The sequence below is a fragment of the Eptatretus burgeri genome, chromosome 10 (assembly GCF_056783735.1).
Source record: "Eptatretus burgeri isolate ZD-2024b chromosome 10, Ebu_testis_v1, whole genome shotgun sequence".
Classification (NCBI taxonomy): Eukaryota; Metazoa; Chordata; class Myxini; order Myxiniformes; family Myxinidae; genus Eptatretus; species Eptatretus burgeri.
In genome coordinates, this window is record NC_140970.1 from 52,888,400 (window position 1) to 52,908,884 (window position 20,485).

The 20,485-nt window shown below is 46.8% G+C and overlaps 1 protein-coding gene across 1 annotated transcript in view; it reads right to left on the bottom strand.

Annotated features, from left to right (window-relative positions):
- LOC147018576 (uncharacterized) overlaps positions 1 to 20,485 on the bottom strand; it is a 45,170-nt gene that overhangs the window by 4,064 nt on the left and 20,621 nt on the right. Inside the window, exon 2 of the mRNA XM_085900085.1 lies at positions 4,977 to 5,131. The gene's annotated coding sequence lies outside the window, so the exon portion shown is untranslated. The remainder of the gene's footprint in view (positions 1 to 4,976; positions 5,132 to 20,485) is intronic.

Here is a 20,485-nt window from a genome sequence, read left to right on the forward strand (position 1 = left end):
GGTTGCAGAGAAAAGAGAAAATTCGCATGGATAGACGTACGTACGGACAACCCGAAAACATCATGCCATCAGTGACTTCGTCAGCAGAGGCATCAAAATCATGTTGAATTGAAGTATCGTGATACATTTCGCATTGCACAAGGTACAGGATGTCCATCACGGTAAATTTTAGTTATTACCTCGGCCACTAAAGGTGGACAGAGGTGATGTTTTCACCCTCGTCTGTCTGTGAGCACGATCTCAAAAACGTATGGACGGATTCAGACGAAACTTGGTGGACAGGTTGGGTTTGTGACGAGGACAAATAAATTTGATTTTGATGAAGATCTGGATACGAGAATTTTTTAAGCGATTCTTCGCCATTGAGAGTAAGAGCCAAAATGATATATTGTATAGCATTGCACGAAATCTCAAAAAGCTATGGACGGATTCGGAGGAAACTTGGTGGATGAGTTGGATAGATGACAAGAACAAGCCGCTTAGATTTTGTTTCGGGTCCAGATCCAGATCCAGATCCAGATCCAGCCGATCGGTGGGATACAAAACGGAAACTATTCAGCCTAGTGGAGGTATACTTTTTTACAGAGTGCCTTTCTCATTGCCGATTACATTTGTGGCTTACTTAAACTATCGTACACAGTAATGAGCGAACTGCACACACAAGACTCGCTTTTAAAATAAATAATGAACGTTTCTCTTGCAACAAAGCACAGATCAGGTCTGAAATGCATTAATTAATACCACTGATGAAATAGTCGCAACACACAAATTTGCTTCTTGTCGTCGTCAACAATGTCGGCATGTGAAATGTTGTCACTTTCTTGATAATTTCTTTGAGTTCCTTGATTTCTTCAAATTCCTGTGACGCGATAAAACGATCTATCCTTGTCTCTTAACATGATTTGAGCACCTGAGAACAGCACAAAAGGTTGATATTTTCACTTTGAAATTGCACGAACTCCTATACAGTGTATACCTCTTCTTGTAAACACCTCTCTTTGTTTCCTGTAATGGCGGCAGCATCAGGCAGCCTCGTTCTCACAACAGAAGTGACATCTGTTCATCGATTGCATTTGACCTATTTCGTGATAATGGTTGTGCTGTTCCAGGTAGAGGTTTCAACATTTGGCCGATATACTTGTAAATTCTGATCCTTTCTTTTCAACAACTATGTCAGATTAGTTGATGAAATACAATTACAATAGTTATAACTTACTTAGCAATAAAAAGGCAATTAATTTGACAGTGACTTCATGACCAACGACGTAAAACTTCTTTGTCCGGGACCGAGCAATTTAGGATATTTCCTTCCCACTGCATTCTCTCCGCTTATTAAGGCCGAGGTCACATTTGCCACGGCGGCCGAGGGGTCTCCAAAATCTACGGCCACTAGCAATTATACGGCGGCCGCAGTATTTCCATGGTCACACAATGTAGCAGTCATATATGTTTTTATTTTTCAGGGAGCCGCACGGCGTATTTAGGCCTAAATCACATTTGCCACGGCGGCCGAGGGGTCTCCAAAATCTACGGCCACTAGCAATTATACGGCGGCCGCAGTATTTCCACGGTCACACAATGTAGCAGTCATATATGTTTTTATTTTTCAGGGAGCCGCACGGCGTATTTAGGCCTAAATCACATTTGCCACGGCGGCCGAGGGGTCTCCAAAATCTACGGCCACTAGCAATTATACGGCGGCCGCAGTATTTCCACGGTCACACAATGTAGCAATCACATATGTTTTCTTTTTTTTCGGGGAGCTGCAGAGCGTATTTATAAATTGCGGAGACCGAAAACGTGGGGTTGCCGTACGGTCTTTGATTTGATGTCGCACGGTGACCTTAGGGCATTCCTGCGGCGGCCATAGAATTTTCAAGGCAGACGCAAGGCGACCGCAGGGGGGACCTAAGGCGAATGTGCGGCCAAACGGACGGTAACGAATGGGTTAATTTTTTATTTTTTTTTTTAACAGTTTTTTTTTTTTCAGCTTGTCGAATTGCTAAGGCGAACGTAGAAATGAAAAAAGTTATAACTCCGCGCTCTAATTCCACGGCGACCCTACGGCCTGTAAAATATAGCCATATGGAGTAGGGCCACCCTGAGGCCACCTCAGAAACTGCGGCCACCGCACGTTTGTCAATTCAGAGGGCGTACGGCTGCCGTATCCTCACCGTAGAGCAAATGTGACTTAGGCCTTAGGTCTTAGAAATTGTGTAGACCGAAAACGTGGGGTTGCCGTACGGTCTTTGATTTGATGTCGCACGGTGACCTTAAGGGGGCCCGAAGGCGAATGTGCAGCCAGATGGACGGTAACGAATAGGTTAATTTTAATTTTTTTACCAGTTTTTTTTTTTTTTTCGGCATGTCGAATTGCTACGGCGAACGTAGAAATGAAAAAAAATGTTATAACTCCGCGTTATAATTCCACGGCGACCTTACGGCCTGTAAAATATAGCCATATGCTGTAGGGCCACCCTGAGGCCACCTTAGAAACTCTGCGGCCGCCACACGTTTCTGTCAATTCAGAGGGCGTATGACCGCCGTATCCTCGCCGTAGAGCAAATGTGACTTAGGCCGAAGACGTTGTTATTTTGACGTGAGGGAGGGTGGGGGGGGGGGAGCTGGCAGGATAGCCTTGAGTCTTAGAGGTTTGCGCACTCACCTCTGAGCTGTCTCGCCTGGATTTGAATGTCTACAGAGCCTAAGGCTCATGGTAAAGTTGCAACACAAAGCATGCACACACACGCAGACAATTCCATGAGACAATAACGGTCTAGACTTCAGATAAACACAGTCACTAAGGTTAGGGGAAGTGACAATGTCTCAGGGCAATCTGGGTACCAATGACACCATCTTCATGAAATAAATTTTGCCTCCACACTCAGCGGAGCAATCAAGGAGACATTTCTTCTTCCCCATTGATGCCAACCTATGGGGTTTGTCCATGCTTTATCTTCAATCGCCGAGTGCCAAGCAATGGAGCAGCACGTCCCATTTTCAAAGTCTTGGGTACGACTCGGCCAGGGTCAGGTTGAACCACCGACCTCCCAGACTCAGAAATGCCGCTCTAACCATTTTGCCACCGAGGTGGTTTGTATTTTTTCATCTACAGGGTGCCCCACAGAAAACCAGGAAATTTGGTAGTTTATTTAAAACAAAACAAAAGCAAACTTAGATGTAGTGTAAAACAAAGATACACTTTATTATACGTTAGTTTATTGATATGGTAAAATACGGCAAAATAAATCTGAAAATCTCAAATTTCCTGGTTTGCTGTGGGGCACCCTGTATTACATACACTAAGCTGTAATTGCAACAAACATCACCTCCTTATATGACCATACATTTTGGCCTGAAAGCCAAGGTGAATGTGCTTCGTTTTGACATGTTTTGCATGACTAACTCTACCCCTCTGCCCCTGCCTTTCTGCCTCTAGAACGAGAGCGCATACCTCTGCCAGGCTGAAGGGTTTACGTTTTGTCTCGTACTGATAAGCCGGATCTGCAGCAATTTGTCCTTGTCGCACATCCAACCTGTCCATCAAAGTTCATCCGAATCGGTCGATAACCTTCGTATATAAATTGCTATTCAGTTAAATAAAAATCTCAAAACAAACTGTGCATTCAAAACCTACCTATGACACAGGAGGTGCATGTATTCCGTTTTGTTTTAAATTTATTTGTTTTAATAAAAAAAGGCATTTCTCAAGAGAGAGAAACGTGTCCAAGACCAAACGTATAAAATGCTGCATTGACCACTGCCCTCTAGTGGTTGCTCATATTGTTACGGCTGTGGAAATTCGCATTACACCATGAAGGGTCCGCAGGTGAGATATCTCTAAGTACATGTGTAGTTAGCCCAAACCCGTTGTATAGAGGGAATTTATGCGATTCATTCGGGCTGCGATCCTTTGAGTTCGGCGTTTTTGTGTTCTATCTTTATTTTGAACCAACCACGTCTCAACCGCCATCACACAACAACCACGCCACCGCCACCATCTACGCTCCCACATCATCGCATCACCGCCATTCACAAACGGCACCATAACCATCAAACCACCACCACCTTCACCTCTCTCCTTCTACGGCCATTCCGCACCACCTGTGAACACTGAACGTCGGGCTGTCTCGGGCCCGTTTGGCGTCGAGCGCACCGAGCCGCGAGCGCAAATAGCGGCCTTTCCGTGGGAAAATTCGGATCAAAAACGCTACACGCCCACTTTTCCTTCGTCCAATTAGCGAGCGCGGGGCAGCTTGGCCCCGCCTCCAGGCGCGTGTGTGTGAAGTCGATATATGCAAATTCTAGGATCAGGGGAGGTTCACGCCCCCGTTTCCTCCGAACAATGGGCGAGCGTGGCTCCACCCCCGAGGTCATTCTGATCCGAATATTTGCATACTGGCTGCTCCTGCCCGCCTATAAAACGCTGAGCAGAAAAGCAGAGTGAGTGGCAGAAAAGCGAAGAGAGTTTTGGTGCAGAGAGAAAGAAGAGTTGTTGCGCAAGAAGGAGGGCTGATAGCAGGGAGAGAATCAGATGGGGTTCGGTGGGGGAGATGACAATAAAATCATGCTGTCAGAGAGCATTTGTAAACTTGAAACTTTTGTGTATATTAACTTGCAATCTATTTGGGGACATTAATTGGACGTATTTTTTTTGGCTCAGCGTTATTTGCTGTAACCAGGGTGTAATCCAATGAACCGTCTGCATTGGTGGCCACTTTTGATCCGGCGAAGGGTAAAGGCCCAAAATGTCAGCGCCGTGTGATATTTTATGGTGGATAGCTGTAATCATTTCATTCTCATGTTTTGAGTTGTTAGCCTCCCACCCTCAAAAAAAAAGTGTCCTTTACTCCCAAAAAACCCCGACTCACTCGGGTGCCCTTTTTTCCTTTTGTACCCGGCTTTTATTTGGATATTCACGGAACACCAAACCCATCAAGTGCAATGGTATACTACAGTGGGAGAGATTTCATTACCTTGTAATTCTCGGTGTTCAGACAATGGCGAATGTAGCAGTATGGATAAAAAGAGGATTCCTCTTCTGCAGAGGAAGGAAGCAGAGCATTACAAGCCTGGGAATAGCCTTTCAGCCTTTGGCAGTCTATTGGGCATAACCCACTCCCAGGCCAATCTGCAACATGAAACGTGCCAATGAAAAAGGGTGCAAGATGAACTCTCCACTCAGAAGATAAAGGTCACTTCACAGAAACGACTAAGACACAAATATGGCTGATACACAAATTGTATATTAATACACAATTAATGGAATTCTATGAAGTTCAAGCCGATTAAAAAGAGGAACGCGACATCCATGAGGGTAATTCAAAGAAGACGTGGATTTTTTATTCTAGCAAAAGAAGAAGAAGAAAAAAAGTAAACATAGGTAAATGAAAACTGCACCTATTGTTCAAGTTATACACTTCTACACACTTGTCCTATTGAAATGGTAGCACCTCAATGGCTGGCATCTGCATTTAAATATTTCACACTGGTAGAGCCATTTTAACACAAGCACTCAAATGTTTTCATCATTCAGAAACACAATGCCACCCAGATTTTAATCTCTTTTGACAACTCAAAGAGCATCACAACGTGACAAGTCTGGATAATATGGAGGATGATTGAGAAACTCCCGACCAATCTCCACTCGTGTAGTAGCTGCAGTCAAATTTGCCATGTCAGAGCGAGCATTACAACAGCAAAGTCACACCCAAAGACAGCATACCTGGCCATGACCCGTGCATTACACTTTTCAATCATAATAGCCAGTACTGCAATTTGCAGAATATTCGTTGTTGCACAGCAACATCATTTAACAACAAAAGAGTATACAAAAGAGATCTTTTTTTAAAAGATTGAAAACAGCAGTTGGCTATTAAAGACGAAGCATATTCAGAGTTTTTGCATGTACAGGTAATAGAGCAGAAAAAGGGTGTGTGTGTGTGTGTGTGTGTGTGTGTGTGTGTGTGTGTGTGTGTGTGTGTGTGTGTGTGTGTGTGTGTGTGTGTGTGTGTGTGTGTGTGTGTGTGTAAGCCACAAAAAGGTGAGGTTTTATTCTGGTATTAAAAAATTCTGAATCATCGATAATTCCAAACCTGTAATCGACACTCTCCACAACATAAACAACAAGGGTAAGGCTAAATGTCTATCAACTTATGATGTTTCTACATTATACACAAACATTCCACATGACAAGCTCGTAAGCGCATTGAACAGAGCGTTAAATAAAACATTTGCAGGAGGTAATCTATATTAATATTTCGGCACGCCCCTTTCTTTGTTCCACCATCAGATTTTTGGTACTGCATGAAATGAAACAAGATTTGGCACATATACTAATGATATTATTGTCTTAAGAGGCCCCTCAAAATTCGTTTTGATGCATTTTCACAAACTCCAACGGATTCCATTCAAATTCGGTACGATTATGGCTTTTGGTCCAACTTAGGTCATTGGCTATAATTTTTTTCCATAACACTTCCGATATTCGAAAAAAAAATCGATAAATCGATATCCCTTATGGGATTTTCCATTCAAATCCACTCAAGTTTAAGGCCTACGGGGGACGCAAATTTCCACTTTGCCCCGGGCGCTGTTTACCTCCGCTATTCCAAGCTGTTCGGGTTAGGGCTAGCTACCCTAACACTAACCCTAACAGCTAACCCTATCCCTAACCGCTAACAGCTATTCAGAAAATTTGCAAGAAAGCCCGGACAACACCGGGCTTTATTGCTCGCCCGAGCAACGCCGGACATTACTACTAGTAAAGTATACATTAAAGTCTATCAAAAAAAGATAAAATTGCTCTATAAAGGAAAATCAATATTCATGTTGTTTTTCAAAAAATAAACTGAAAGGAAGTTTTAGATTTCTCAAAAACAACAGTTTCTTTCCACTTGGCAACAAGGTACTCCAGCAGACAGTGTGGATATACCCATGGGTTCAGATCCAGCCCCTTTCTTTAAATATTTGTTCTTGCACATATACGAGTCTGATTGGGTACAGAACATGTGCAGAAATGAACTAACAACTGCGTGAAGTTGTCGAAACATCTTTCAATTCATTGATGATTTACGAGCAATTAATGATGGGTTTGTATCTGATCAGCTTCATGATGATATCTATCCATAAGAACTGGAATTAAAAAATTACCCCGGTGTGGGGGTGACGGTCATCTCTATAATACCACAAGTTCTCAATTTTCAGTTATGACCGAAGACTCCTGCGCAGTTCTACTGCGCAGCTCGAACTGCACAGTTTGGTTAAAGATGACTCGGCATTTTGGGGCGCGCGCACGAAATTATATTTTGAAAATAAATGCCGACGTTTACATTTCGGGTTTTGAAACCTTTGCACCTTCGGTGGAAAATGTATAAATATAAAAGGCTAAAAATGTGTTTTATATTTATATTTCATTTCTCCTTCCTTTCTTCTTTGCGAATCGCATCGGCGTTTTTGGCCATCTTCCAGATCACGTGACGATCAAACGGGAAGGAAATTCAAAAATCTGTCTGGTTAGATACAAGATAATATTTTTTACTATCATAATCATTAAACAGTTGCCGAATATCTTGTAGAATGGCAGACTAGATAGGTTTTGAAAATGGCGATTTTTTTATAACTTACGTGGCCTCGTGACCTTGACCCTGACCTTGATCCCGGACAAAAGTTATATCGTTGTGCAACACTCATCGACTTCTACTCACATACCAAGTTTCATCAAGATCGGAAAGAAAAATTGTTGATGGACGGACATACGGACGGACGTACGGACAGACATTTGGTCCGGCTTTATTTGGTCATCTCTGTAGAGATGACCTAAAAAGGAGTGTTTCCGGTTTCCTATCGACCCATTGCTTTTATATGCGACCCTACGATTTTTGTTGACAATTTGGACTCAGGCGCGTTTGACTCGGGCGCTGCCATTTCGAATCCCGCGTGTTACGTAAGTGAGAGTTTAAAAATGGCGGCGCCCGAGTCAAACGCATATGAGGACTGCTTTGTGGATCGGTCTTTTCACGGTTAGTTTCACCTATTGTGGTGGTGATGGTGATTATGGTGACAGTGGTGATGGTGGTGCAATAGACTTGCTGTTAAACTTATATATATATATATATATATATATATATATATATATATATATATATATATATATATATATATATGTATATATTGTTGCGGATTTTCGCGCCCGCCGGCGTGCGGACGGCCACGTAACTCGAATCGCGGCACGTCGCCCACCGGACGGACAATCCAGTCGTGACCCTCTCGGACTAACGCCGGGAACCAGTCACGGGTGGACCTTCGGTCTCACCGCGATCGAGCCAATCAGCCCCCGCGTGGGATAGGGTTGCTCGCCAAATTCGAACTACCTAAGTACCCACGCGGAGGGTAGACCGGGCGATCGCACCTCGCCGCAGGTCGACTTCGGACACGGGCCACTTAAGCGACCCGTTCCGTACTATCAGAATAACCGAGCGGTGTTATCGTCGACCTCGACGGTTCGATTAATTATCGGGCGTACTCAGCCCACTACCAACCCTTTACGTGAAGCAAGATGAGGGTTCAATGGGGGAAAAGACGAAGCGAAGCGGGAGAACAGTTCAACAATAAAGCACGTTTATTCTCGGCACACGGGAAGCACACAAATACAATTCCACCAAATGCACACAAAAAAGAAAACACAATTCCATTTACACTAAAAGCAAACACAAAAGTGAAAACACAGTGCAGAGCTAATTCCGACTACCGAGCACACGGCAACACTTATACAATTCTACTTCACAGACGGCGCCGACAACACATACCCAAAACCAAGGAAAAGAAATACCCCAAGAATGAGGTAGGCCTGGGGCCGAGACCGGGTCGGGCCTACCCGTCTGGTGATGAGACGCGGAGCGGCGATGGCCCCGCAACCCGCGGGCCTCGTGGACAGTGCCTGGCAGGGGTGGGAACGGGGCCCCCTTGGTCGCACTATCTCAGCGCGGGGGAAACAGGAGGGGGTTGCTGATGCTCGGGGTATAGAGGATCTTTATTATATGCGACGAGCGTCTCCACCTCGGCCAGGTCGCGCTGTCGGCCTCCCTCGGGTGCAGCTTCCTGCACGACGCGAGCACCCCCTCGTCTGGTGTCGCCGCCTTTCCACAGCTCCGTCCCCTCCGTTCCGACTCCAACGCACACGACGAGCAGCTCCACCGCCCGCGAAGTCTTGACCCTCTGCTTCCGACTCTCCTGCTTCCGACTCTCCTACTCTCCGCCTCTGGACTCTCCGACTCTCCACCCTCCGACTCTTTCTTTCTCTGACTGACGAACACCGTCCTTTTATCCCCCCGTAACTTCGCCTTTGACCCCCTCCCTTTGACCTTTCACCTCGCTCCCCATTGGCCCGAGAAAAAGTGGGCGTGAAGGCTTTTTGATCCACAAATTTGCATATATCGATCGTTCTGGAGGTGGGGCCAAATCGCCCCTCGCTCACCGATTGGACGGCAAAAAGTGGGCGTGTGTCGTTTTTGATCCGCTTTTGAAGCAGAAAATCCGTGGTTTTGTACACGCTGTTCGACGCGCGTTCTGCATGAGTCCAACACCGGTACCCACAGCGGGGCAAGAACGGTGGCGATGCTACGGTGGCGAGGTGTGACGGGAAGGTCGTGGCGGTTGTGGTGAAGCGGTGGTTGTGGTTGGTGGTTGATGTTGTGGTTGTGATCATGGCGGTTGGTCCAAAATAAAGATAGTAAAAGAAAAACGGCTATCCTGAAGAGTCGCAGCTCGCATAAATGACATGTATTCCCACCAGACAACGGGCCTGGGCCTAACTACACATGCACTTACCGAGATACCTCACCTAAGGGACCTGAATGGTGGTTTGCGAATCTGGTAACCACAACACTACCCCCTTCCCTTTTTACAGACTCGTCCCGAGTCGTGAAATTTTCGTGTGCCATCATGTGTAGTTTTCCCCTAGTACACTTTACCTACGGATCCCTGAGTGCGACATTCATGGTATTCGTGTCCCCAAAATAAATAACCTGAGGGCTGCGTAACTATCTAAACAAACTCACTCACACGGACGACTTAAATAAAATTGCCGGCGCTAAGACAAACATGCCGGGGGCGCACTCATATGTACAGTACATCTTAACCTTAACTTACAAATTTTACACTAAACCATGGCCCAGGATCATTGAACTCTGCAAAAGAAAAGCAGTTAGCAGGGAGCCAGGCTGCCCACATGCAGTCTCTGACTCAAACAATGCAGGTGACAGGGAACGTGGCTGGCTGCTCACACGCAGTCCAAGGCCTTCCCTTTTGAACTGAACGCAGTGAACCACAACGGTGCATGGGCTGCACAAACGCAGTCTCCGTGCCAGCTCAAGTGGCACACGCAATGAGCACAACGAATGGATGCATGAACGCAAACACGGTGCACGGGCCGCCACTGCAGGCCCGTGTTGTAGCTGCCAACAGGGCAGTTCTCGCAGCTTGCAAACTGTTGCCTTGCGGATCCTGGCGCACATGGAAATGAACAGGGGGGGGCAAAGCAAAAATTGAACGGGGCTGGTGAACGTGGGCAGTGGGCATGGCATGGCAAAGGTGAGCAGGCAAACTCAGCCCGCAGAATAAGGCCGCTGCAGGCAAACACAGCCCGCAGAACCAGGCCGGCACAGGCCTCGAAGAAAAACAGCCAGCAGATGAACTGGCCGGCACAGGCCTTGTAGCACACAGCTGCCGATGAAGTTGGCCGGCCTCCGCCTTGAAGCAAAACACGGCCAGCCGATGAAGTTGGCCAGCCTTTGCCGTTCAGTGGAGGTTGGTGGAGGGAGTGCGGTGGTGCTGGCCACTTGGAAGGCGGGCTCGGACCTACCTACCTGTCTCCCTCCCAACCTATCGCCTTTGCCTGTCACTGTACATACCCACTCCCTTAATTTGTCAAACCCCAATTTAGCCCCAACTTATTTTTTTATTGTTTTTATTTTTACTTCCCCACTATAAATCGTCCCCTAACCCCCTTTATCGTCCTTGTTCGGCTAACCTATTCTGTCACCTAGCCTACTTCCCCGGAGGGGAACAAGGGAGAGCTAACGTCCTGTGTCGAGGCCCAACTCAAGCCTCAGAATGGCCTCCCCAGAGTTCGGCGATCTTAACACCAAGTGGGTCCAGCGGCCCACAACGACAGCGAGGGGATGGATGGTGCGGAGGGGTACATCTCCTAATCTACCCTAACCATTAACTCTTAAACTACCCCGGGGCTTTCAACAAGCGCCTCTCGCTTAAACTATTGGTTCTATAAACCCAAATTCCCGTAGCCTGTGTTGGTGTCCTTACAATTTCGGGCCTCGCCCCCCAATTTTCTCTCCGTGCCCTCACACGGTCTCCTGGCTGGGACACGTGGCTCCCTTTGGCAGGCACGACCCTCTGCCGAATCTCCCGCTATGGCACCCCCGGGCACTACACTGCCTCCGAGCCTACCAGCTCCCTAACACCGGGGAGTGCCCCCCATGGCACCTCCCCTGAAACGCACACGTGGCAGGCCGGCCTCCCAGGCCCCTTTCCGAGGGTCACCCGTGCCCACTGCACTGCCCACGCGGCTAATGGCGCCCCGGGCCCCCGCACCAAGCAGGCGCACCCGTGCCCACTACTCTATCCCGGCCCCCCATGGGCCCATGGCCTACCGCGGCCGACTGGCCTGGTGCCCGGGGTACCCACTCAGCGATACTCACCTTTCGCAGCCACGCTCCCAAGCCCGTCAACAGGGCTCCTGCACCCCTCCAAATGGGTCTCGAGCCTACTTTCCCACCAACAACAAAACGACCTCCATTTTTCAATTTGACTAACCCAGCTAACTCACTCTACACTGACCCCGGGGGTCCCTTGGGCGGGAGTCACTCCTCCCCCCAATCACTCATCGCACCATGCATTCCCCATTCACTCCATACACACAGACCCGCTGGCCTCACTCACTCAACAAGTACTCACCTCACAACTCTCCAACTCTTCAACACACTCACCACCGAACTCTGCCATCCTCCTAACTACCTCCCCTAACTAACTCGTGCTCCCACGTCGTCCCTTAAACTACAGCACGTTCCTTTTAACACTACGTAGCTAAACTACGTCAACTCTACACACTCAAAGTCTGTCTCTGTTCCAAATCATCAAAAATCATTTCCCATTTTCCCATCCTAAATCTGGCTACAATCCCTCTAACTAATCCATTCCACGGACTCCATGAGGACTTACCCCTGCCCCATGGAGTCGGTCTAGCTAAGCTAACCCTTCCCCCTAACTAGTTTCCATCCTGTGCCCAGGGTAAGGGGGTCTTTCACCCCTTGCCCAGGAATCCTGTACACCCGAAAGTGAGGCTTGCTTTTTTTTTTTTCCCATGCGCAGCACCTGCGCGGCAACTCAGAGCTCGCGCACTTTGCACCTGCCCGTGAAGTCATGCAGCTGCACGTGTTCCTCGTCCCTCTTTGGACGGGACCATCCGGCAGAGATACCCCTCCTGCCGGATTCCAACCACACGTGCAGCCATGACGTCACCGTGCGCAAAAAAAACCACAAGCCCCACGTCTCGAGGGGTTCCCCACGCGAACACATGTGCTTTGCCCGTTGGAGCTTAACACACACGATCGCGTGGAGAACCCGTCCGGTCCAAATCCATTTACCTGCCTAAACTTTGTCCGTCCGCGGGATCGGCAAATCCACCGCGTGCGTTTCCGGACCGGGACTTCACTCCCGCAAGCGAGCACGTGGCGGTCTCGTGCGTTGCACAGCACGAACCGCGTGCTCACTGCTGGGTGAACCCGGCACGGTGCTCGAAACAACCACAGCCGCTACTCGGCTTCCTTTCCTCTGTCGCCTTCGTCGTCGCCATTCAACCCACGCACACCTGCGTGTTACGACGCACACAGTCCACTCCATCACATTCACACCGGGAGACGCGGCTGCGTGCTCCCGCATGCCAACCGACATCTCCCTCTCATACCGCTCTCTCACACACACGGTCTCCCTGGCACACAGCGACCTTGCACACGGCCGTTCACTCACGCGTGCGGGGGCACTCACCCGCGGTTCCTCACTCGCACTCCGTGCCTCATCCACACACGCGGGGGCACTCACCCGCGGTACCTCATCCACACACCGTGCCTCACTCATACACGCGGGGGCACTAACCCGCGGTGCCTCACTCGCACTCCGTGCCTCATCCACACACGGTGTGCTGGGAAGCACGTACTCCGGCACCATCGCCACCACACCACTCACACGTGGTGCCTCACTCATACTGGCCGTTTCACTCACACACACGGCCTCACTCACACACGGTGCCCCATTCACACTCGGCGTGCTGGGAAGCACGCACTCTGGCACCATACCACTCACACCACTCACACACGGGGTCGCTTCCACACACGGGGACGCACTCACGCCTTGCACCACACACACAGGGACAACCACACTGGGGATTCGTGTCCCCACAAGGGTCTCCGGGGCCTCTATACCCCCCAAGCTCTCCGTGCACCCGTCCACAGCACTCGTCCCCTCAACCTCGCAAAACACGACCGAACTCACCTGGTCGTGACTCGCCTCAAGGGGGCATACTCCCTCCCCTCGTTCCTGGAGGAGGCCATCCCGCTGCTCGCACCGGGTCCCTACACGCTCCGCGAGCTCACCCCCATTATCCTCCACTACCTCCGTGTGTGTGTGCGCGTCACTTACCCCGTCTTCATCGTGTAGTCTTCCCTCTATCGTTCCCATCTCCCGTGTCTCTGCCAACTCTTCACCCTTTACCTCCCTTTGTCTCAACTATTATTTCTGTTGTCGTCACCTCGTGTCTCGTCTCACACGTTTTGGTCTCCCCATTTAATTTTTCCCTTTCGGTCATCGTCACGACCCTCGCCCAACACGTTCCACGAATTATTTTTTACCCGCCTCCACCGCGGGCCTGTCAGCCGTTGCACCCCCACCCAGCTCGTTTGCTCCCACACGTGGAGTCGCCATTTTTATCTCCCCGGTCACGGCCTTCATGCCCGCCTGCAGGCTTCGGCCCATGTTCTGCGTCTCACCCCGCAGCTTTTTCATTTCTTCCTTCATGTTTGCTTCCATTCCGTTTATTTGCTTGTTCATTTCGTTTTTCATTTCATTTGTATTTGTATCCATCTTCTCGTTCATGTGTTGTGTATTCGCATCCATCGTCGTTTTCACTTCATTCATTTGCTTGTTCATGTCTTTCATTTCGTTTGTGTTTGCATCCATTTTTTCGATCATTTTCGCATTCATCTTTCCGTTCATTACCGCCAGCATAGCGCATAGCTGAGCCATGTTGGATGCACTCAGCTGAGTCGTTTCGGCAAGGGTTGGGGAAGGGTTTTGGTGGAGAGGGGGGAGGTGTCATACACCGCGGCCGCTGCCGCACCCACCTCGGGCCCTGGGTTCAGTTGGGCGAGTCCGTGTTCCTGCACAATCAACATTTCCTGCTCGGGATTCCATCCTGCATCATGGATTCTACACATTCTACATCCATTTATAATACCCCCGGCTCCCGCTCGCCTTGAGAGGCCATCTTGCTTCTCGTGAAGGGTTAATTTGCTCGCTCGTAATTTGGAGGGAATCGGGGGTCGCTTTTCTCACCCCTGGACCGATTCCCGTAAATTTAGCCGGAGACAGGAGCGCCCGTCTTCCTGTTCTCCGATACCAGTGCCGCGAGGGCGATGAATTTGTATCCCACTCCTGACACCAGTGTTGCGGTCTTCGCCCGCCGGCGTGCGACGGCCACGTAACTCGAATCGCGGCACGTCGCCCACCGGACGGACAATCCAGTCGTGACCCTCTCGGACTAACGCCGGGAACCAGTCACGGGTGGACCTTTCGGTCTCACCGCGATCGAGCCAATCAGCCCCCGCGTGGGATAGGGTTGCTCGCCAAATTCGAACTACCTAAGTACCCACGCGGAGGGTAGACCGGGCGATCGCACCTCGCCGCAGGTCGACTTCGGACACGGGCCACTTAAGCGACCCGTTCCGTACTATCAGAATAACCGAGCGGTGTTATCGTCGACCTCGACGGTTCGATTAATTATCGGGCGTACTCAGCCCACTACCAACCCTTTACGTGAAGCAAGATGAGGGTTCAATGGGGGAAAAGACGAAGCGAAGCGGGAGAACAGTTCAACAATAAAGCACGTTTATTCTCGGCACACGGGAAGCACACAAATACAATTCCACCAAATGCACACAAAAAAGAAAACAATTCCATTTACACAAAAAGCAAACATAAAAGTGAAAACACAGTGCAGAGCTAATACCGACTACCGAGCACACGGCAACACTTATACAATTCTACTTCACAGACGGCGCCGACAACACATACCCAAAACCAAGGAAAAGAAATACCCCAAGAATGAGGTAGGCCTGGGGCCGAGACCGGGTCGGGCCTACCCGTCTGGTGATGAGACGCGGAGCGGCGATGGCCCCGCAACCCGCGGGCCTCGTGGACGGTGTCTGGTAGGGGGTGGGAACGGGGCCCCCTTGGTCGCACTATCTCAGCGCGGGGGGAAACAGGAGGGGGTTGCTGATGCTCGGGGTATAGAGGATCTTTATTATATGCGACGAGCGTCTCCACCTCGGCCAGGTCGCGCTGTCGGCCTCCCTCGGGTGCAGCTTCCTGCACGACGCGAGCACCCCCTCGTCTGGTGTCGCCGCCTTTCCACAGCTCCGTCCCCTCCGTTCCGACTCCAACGCACACGACGAGCAGCTCCACCGCCCGCGAAGTCTTGACCCTCTGCTTCCGACTCTCCTGCTTCCGACTCTCCTACTCTCCGCCTCTGGACTCTCCGACTCTCCACCCTCCGACTCTTTCTTTCTCTGACTGACGAACACCGTCCTTTTATCCCCCCGTAACTTCGCCTTTGACCCCCTCCCTTTGACCTTTCACCTCGCTCCCCATTGGCCCGAGAAAAAGTGGGCGTGAAGGCTTTTGATCCACAAATTTTGCATATATCGATCGTTCTGGAGGTGGGGCCAAATCGCCCCTCGCTCACCGATTGGACGGCAAAAAGTGGGCGTGTGTCGTTTTTGATCCGCTTTTGAAGCAGAAAATCCGTGGTTTTGTACACGCTGTTCGACGCGCGTTCTGCATGAGTCCAACACCGGTACCCACAGCGGGGCAAGAACGGTGGCGATGCTACGGTGGCGAGGTGTGACGGGAAGGTCGTGGCGGTTGTGGTGAAGCGGTGGTTGTGGTTGGTGGTTGATGTTGTGGTTGTGATCATGGCGGTTGGTCCAAAATAAAGATAGTAAAAGAAAAACGGCTATCCTGAAGAGTCGCAGCTCGCATAAATGACATGTATTCCCACCAGACAACGGGCCTGGGCCTAACTACACATGCACTTACCGAGATACCTCACCTAAGGGACCTGAATGGTGGTTTGCGAATCTGGTAACCACAACAATACATATATATATATATATATATATATATATATATATATATATATATATATATATATATATATATATATGCATATTTTCAGCATGCATGCACTGTTAAATATGTAGAGAAATTTAAGACAGAATAAAGTGCATTTTAGGAAGTCGAGTGCACCACCACAACCACCACCAAGGAAAATAAACATTTTTAATCGAGTTATATGAATGTATTCATGGCAAAAAAAATTGTCAAAAAAAAAATTCCCCACCTACCTACCCAATTTTTTTTGGCCATGCAATCGGAAACAAATGTTTTATTTTTTGGCCTTACAAACAAGCCCCAAAGCCACTGACGTCTATGTGATGTGAGAGCAGCACGCCTTGTGCTTCGGCCTCATATGTTCACTGATATGTCTCCTAATGTCCTTGTTCTGTCAGTGTGATGCATGTAAAAGTCCCTTCATGAGCTTTAGTTAAGTTTCTCTCCTGAAAATGGACAACAAATCCAAGCACTTTTTTTCTTGAATTGTGAGTGTGAATGAAGAATGTCACCGAGCGCAATGTATCAGGGGTTCCACACTGATATTGCAGAACTGCATTGTCACACATTTATGTGGTGATTACAACAACTGATATTTTGAGGAGTCGCAACACTAAATACGTAAGCAGATTCATTATTCATGAACAATTTGCATCCATCAGACACGTGAAATGCACGCATTATTGTGCATATCATCCACTATAATATTCTACGCCCATTGCTCTGTAGCTCCATCTGTCCGGGGCAGAACTTGGATTGCCTGCCTCCACCCACAATTTTAACTGGAAATTCGCCATTTTGGTCATTACTTGTAAGCTTCAGGCCTAGGGCTTTAAGCTTTAAGCCTCTGGTGTACATTTAAAGACTGAACAATGCATCTCCTTTCATGAAATAAAGGTATGTTTTGATTACGACCCATGCAGAAGAAATGAGGTGATGCACGTTTTGTTCAGGAGTGATCTGCAGTGGCCTACTATACACAGACATATCAAGGGGAAACTTCACATTCATATTCCCCAAGCTTTGGGGATAAGGGGTGTTTGTTCACACACAAATAATTTCCAAAAAAATGTGACACCTGTAATTATGTTATATTTTTTTTATTTTGAAGCATAAACATTTTTTTGAAGAATAAATGATTTTTTTTTGAAGAATGCAGTAAACCTTTAAAAACCCTCTCCTCCAGAACAGCTAGAAAGATTAAGGGGAAACTTCACACACTTTTCCAAGCCTCGGGGACACCAATGTGTTGAATAAATCGTTCAACAAATCCACCATCTAAGGTTTTTGAAGAATTAACTTTTTTGAAGAAGAAATTATTTTTAAAAGAATGTTTTATGTAAACCTTTAAAAATATCTTCATGGAATCTTAGGCATATTAGACCGTTTTTGCATGAATAAGGTTTATTGTGTAAAATTTGTTGTTTTGCTCAGTACAAGCAAACTAAAGTGCACTTGGTGAGATGTCCTGCAAAACTATATTTATCCCACAAAGCTACAATACACAAAATAGGAGCATATCACAAATTTTCAACCACGAATGTAGGGGTCTGGGTGTACAAGCGTTAACAACACTTCAGTTGTTATTACCCCGTTTTTTGTTCTAAATCACTATTCTCGTACAGAAATGCATGCTCCTCATAAAATTGTATACATTTTAGCTTGTTCTAAGCAAAACAATACATTTTACACAATAAACCTTATTCATGTAAAAACGGTCTAATTTGCCGAATCCGACTTTTTCACAACACATTAGCTTGATCTGACCGATATTTCGTTTTTAATCATTATTCTAATGCTGTCCTGTCTGTCCCCATGTTTTGTTTTAAATAACTGTTGTCATGCAGAAACATGTTTTTCATCAAATAGTGTGTATTTTACCTTGGATTACGAAGCAAAGCAATGCATTTTACACAATAAACATTATTCACTCAATAAAAAACCCAAAATGCCGAAAACACTGCAAAGACCCAAAAGACCTTGAAGACCCAAAATACCCTGAAGACCCAAAAGATCTCGAAAACCGAAAAGACACTGAAGACGCAAAAGTTCCTAAAGACCCAAAATTCCCTGAAGACCTGAAGACCCCAAAAGTCCCAAAACGCCCAAAAGTCCCCGAATATCCAAAAAGATCCTGAAGACCAAAAAGTCCCTGAAGACCAAAGATCCCAAAAGACACAAAAATCCCAGAATAACCAAAAGACCCTGAGGACCCTGAAAACCCAAAATACCTCCAAGATCCTTTAAACCCCTTACATTCTCAAGACAGATTAGACAGCTTAGACCCTCGACAATTTAGATGACTTGGACCTTCTTAAATCACAAATAAATTTCAAATACATACATCACCAGTATTACAAATAAATTTATAGAAAAGAAATGTTTGTATTACGATTTGTGTAAATCATGACAACACAGCAAATCTGTCATCAATCTCCGCAACGACATGTTGAGAGGCAAGCGTAGCAAGCCGATCCTCTCGCGTATGCCTAATAAAATTGTTTTTAACAACACATTTGTTTTATCTGACCCCACTTTTGTTTTAAATATAATGCAGAAATGCGCGTTTTTATATTTTTATTTTTCAAATTGTGTGTATTTTAGCTTGTACGAAGCAAAAATACATTTTACACAAGAAACCTTATTCATGCAAAAACCGTCCAATTTAACAATACAGTACAAATGTTTTTAACAACACATTCAGTTGTTCTCACCGTTTTTTGTTCTAAATCACTATTCTAATGCAGAAACAGCTGGTTTTTTTGGTTTGTTTGTTTTAATCAAATATTGTGTATTTTATCTTGTCCTAAGGAAAATAGTATATTTAACACAAGAAACCTTATTCATGCAAAAACGGTGTAATTTGCCAATACAAACGTTTTTAACAATAAATTACGTTGCTCTGACCCCGTTTTTTGTTCTAAATCACTATTCTAATGCAGAAGCGCATGTTTTTCATTAAATAGTGTATTTTAGCGTGTTCTCAGCAAAACAACACATTATACACAAGAACCTCATTCAGGTAAAAACGGTCTGATTTGCTTAATACAGGTATTTGTAACAACCCATAAGCTTGATCTGACCACAATTTTGTTTCCAATCACAACTCCAATGCAGAAAGGCTTTTTTTTTTTTTTCATCAAATAGTGTTTTAGCTTGGACTCAGTAAAACAACACATTTTACACAATCAACCTTATTTATGCAAAAACTGCCTCGTATACCCTAAAACAAGCATTTTAAACAACACATTAGTTTGTTGTGACTCCAATTTTTGTTGCAAATCACAATTCTAATGCAAAAACGTGCGTTTTTCAACAAATATTGTGCATTGCAGCTTGTTCTGTGCAAAACACATTTTACACAAGAAACCCTATTCATGCAAAAAGTGTATAATTTGCCAATGCAGGAACACATTAGGTTTTTCTGTCCCCAATTTTGTTCGAAATCACTACTTTAATACAGAAACGCGTGCTTCTCATAAAATTCACTCTTTCATTCCTCTTTTTCCCACCTCTGGAACAAACTCCCACACTCTTCAATTCCACTCTTTCCTCCAGGTCCAGGCCTTCTTGAATGTCGCTGGAGTGTCCATCTTGTTTACCCGTGTACTGTGCCCCATCCCTCTCCTTTCCACCGATCTCCTGTTTCTGTTCCCCACTGTTTTGTGCTTCTCTCTCCAACCCCTCTTGTCTCCTGCTCCCTTTGTTATACGTTCTGTGTGTTAGCTCTTATACAAGCCTCAATATTGTATTATAAATAAATAAATAATCAAGCAGTCATAGACTGGTATTACGAAATCGTCAACTTGACCTCTGACCTTGTCTAATAAAAGTTGTCTCGAGAGAAGGTAGCGACACAAACTAGAAATTTATAGGATGAGTCTGTACCAAACCATCAAAAATCGAATGTTTGACCTCACTGTGACCTTGACCTTTGACCGATTTTGATCAAAGTCTAATCAGCGCTAGCCATCACCCTCCTCATCACGTGGTGTAATTTGACATTGGTAGCTTCTTCCGTTCT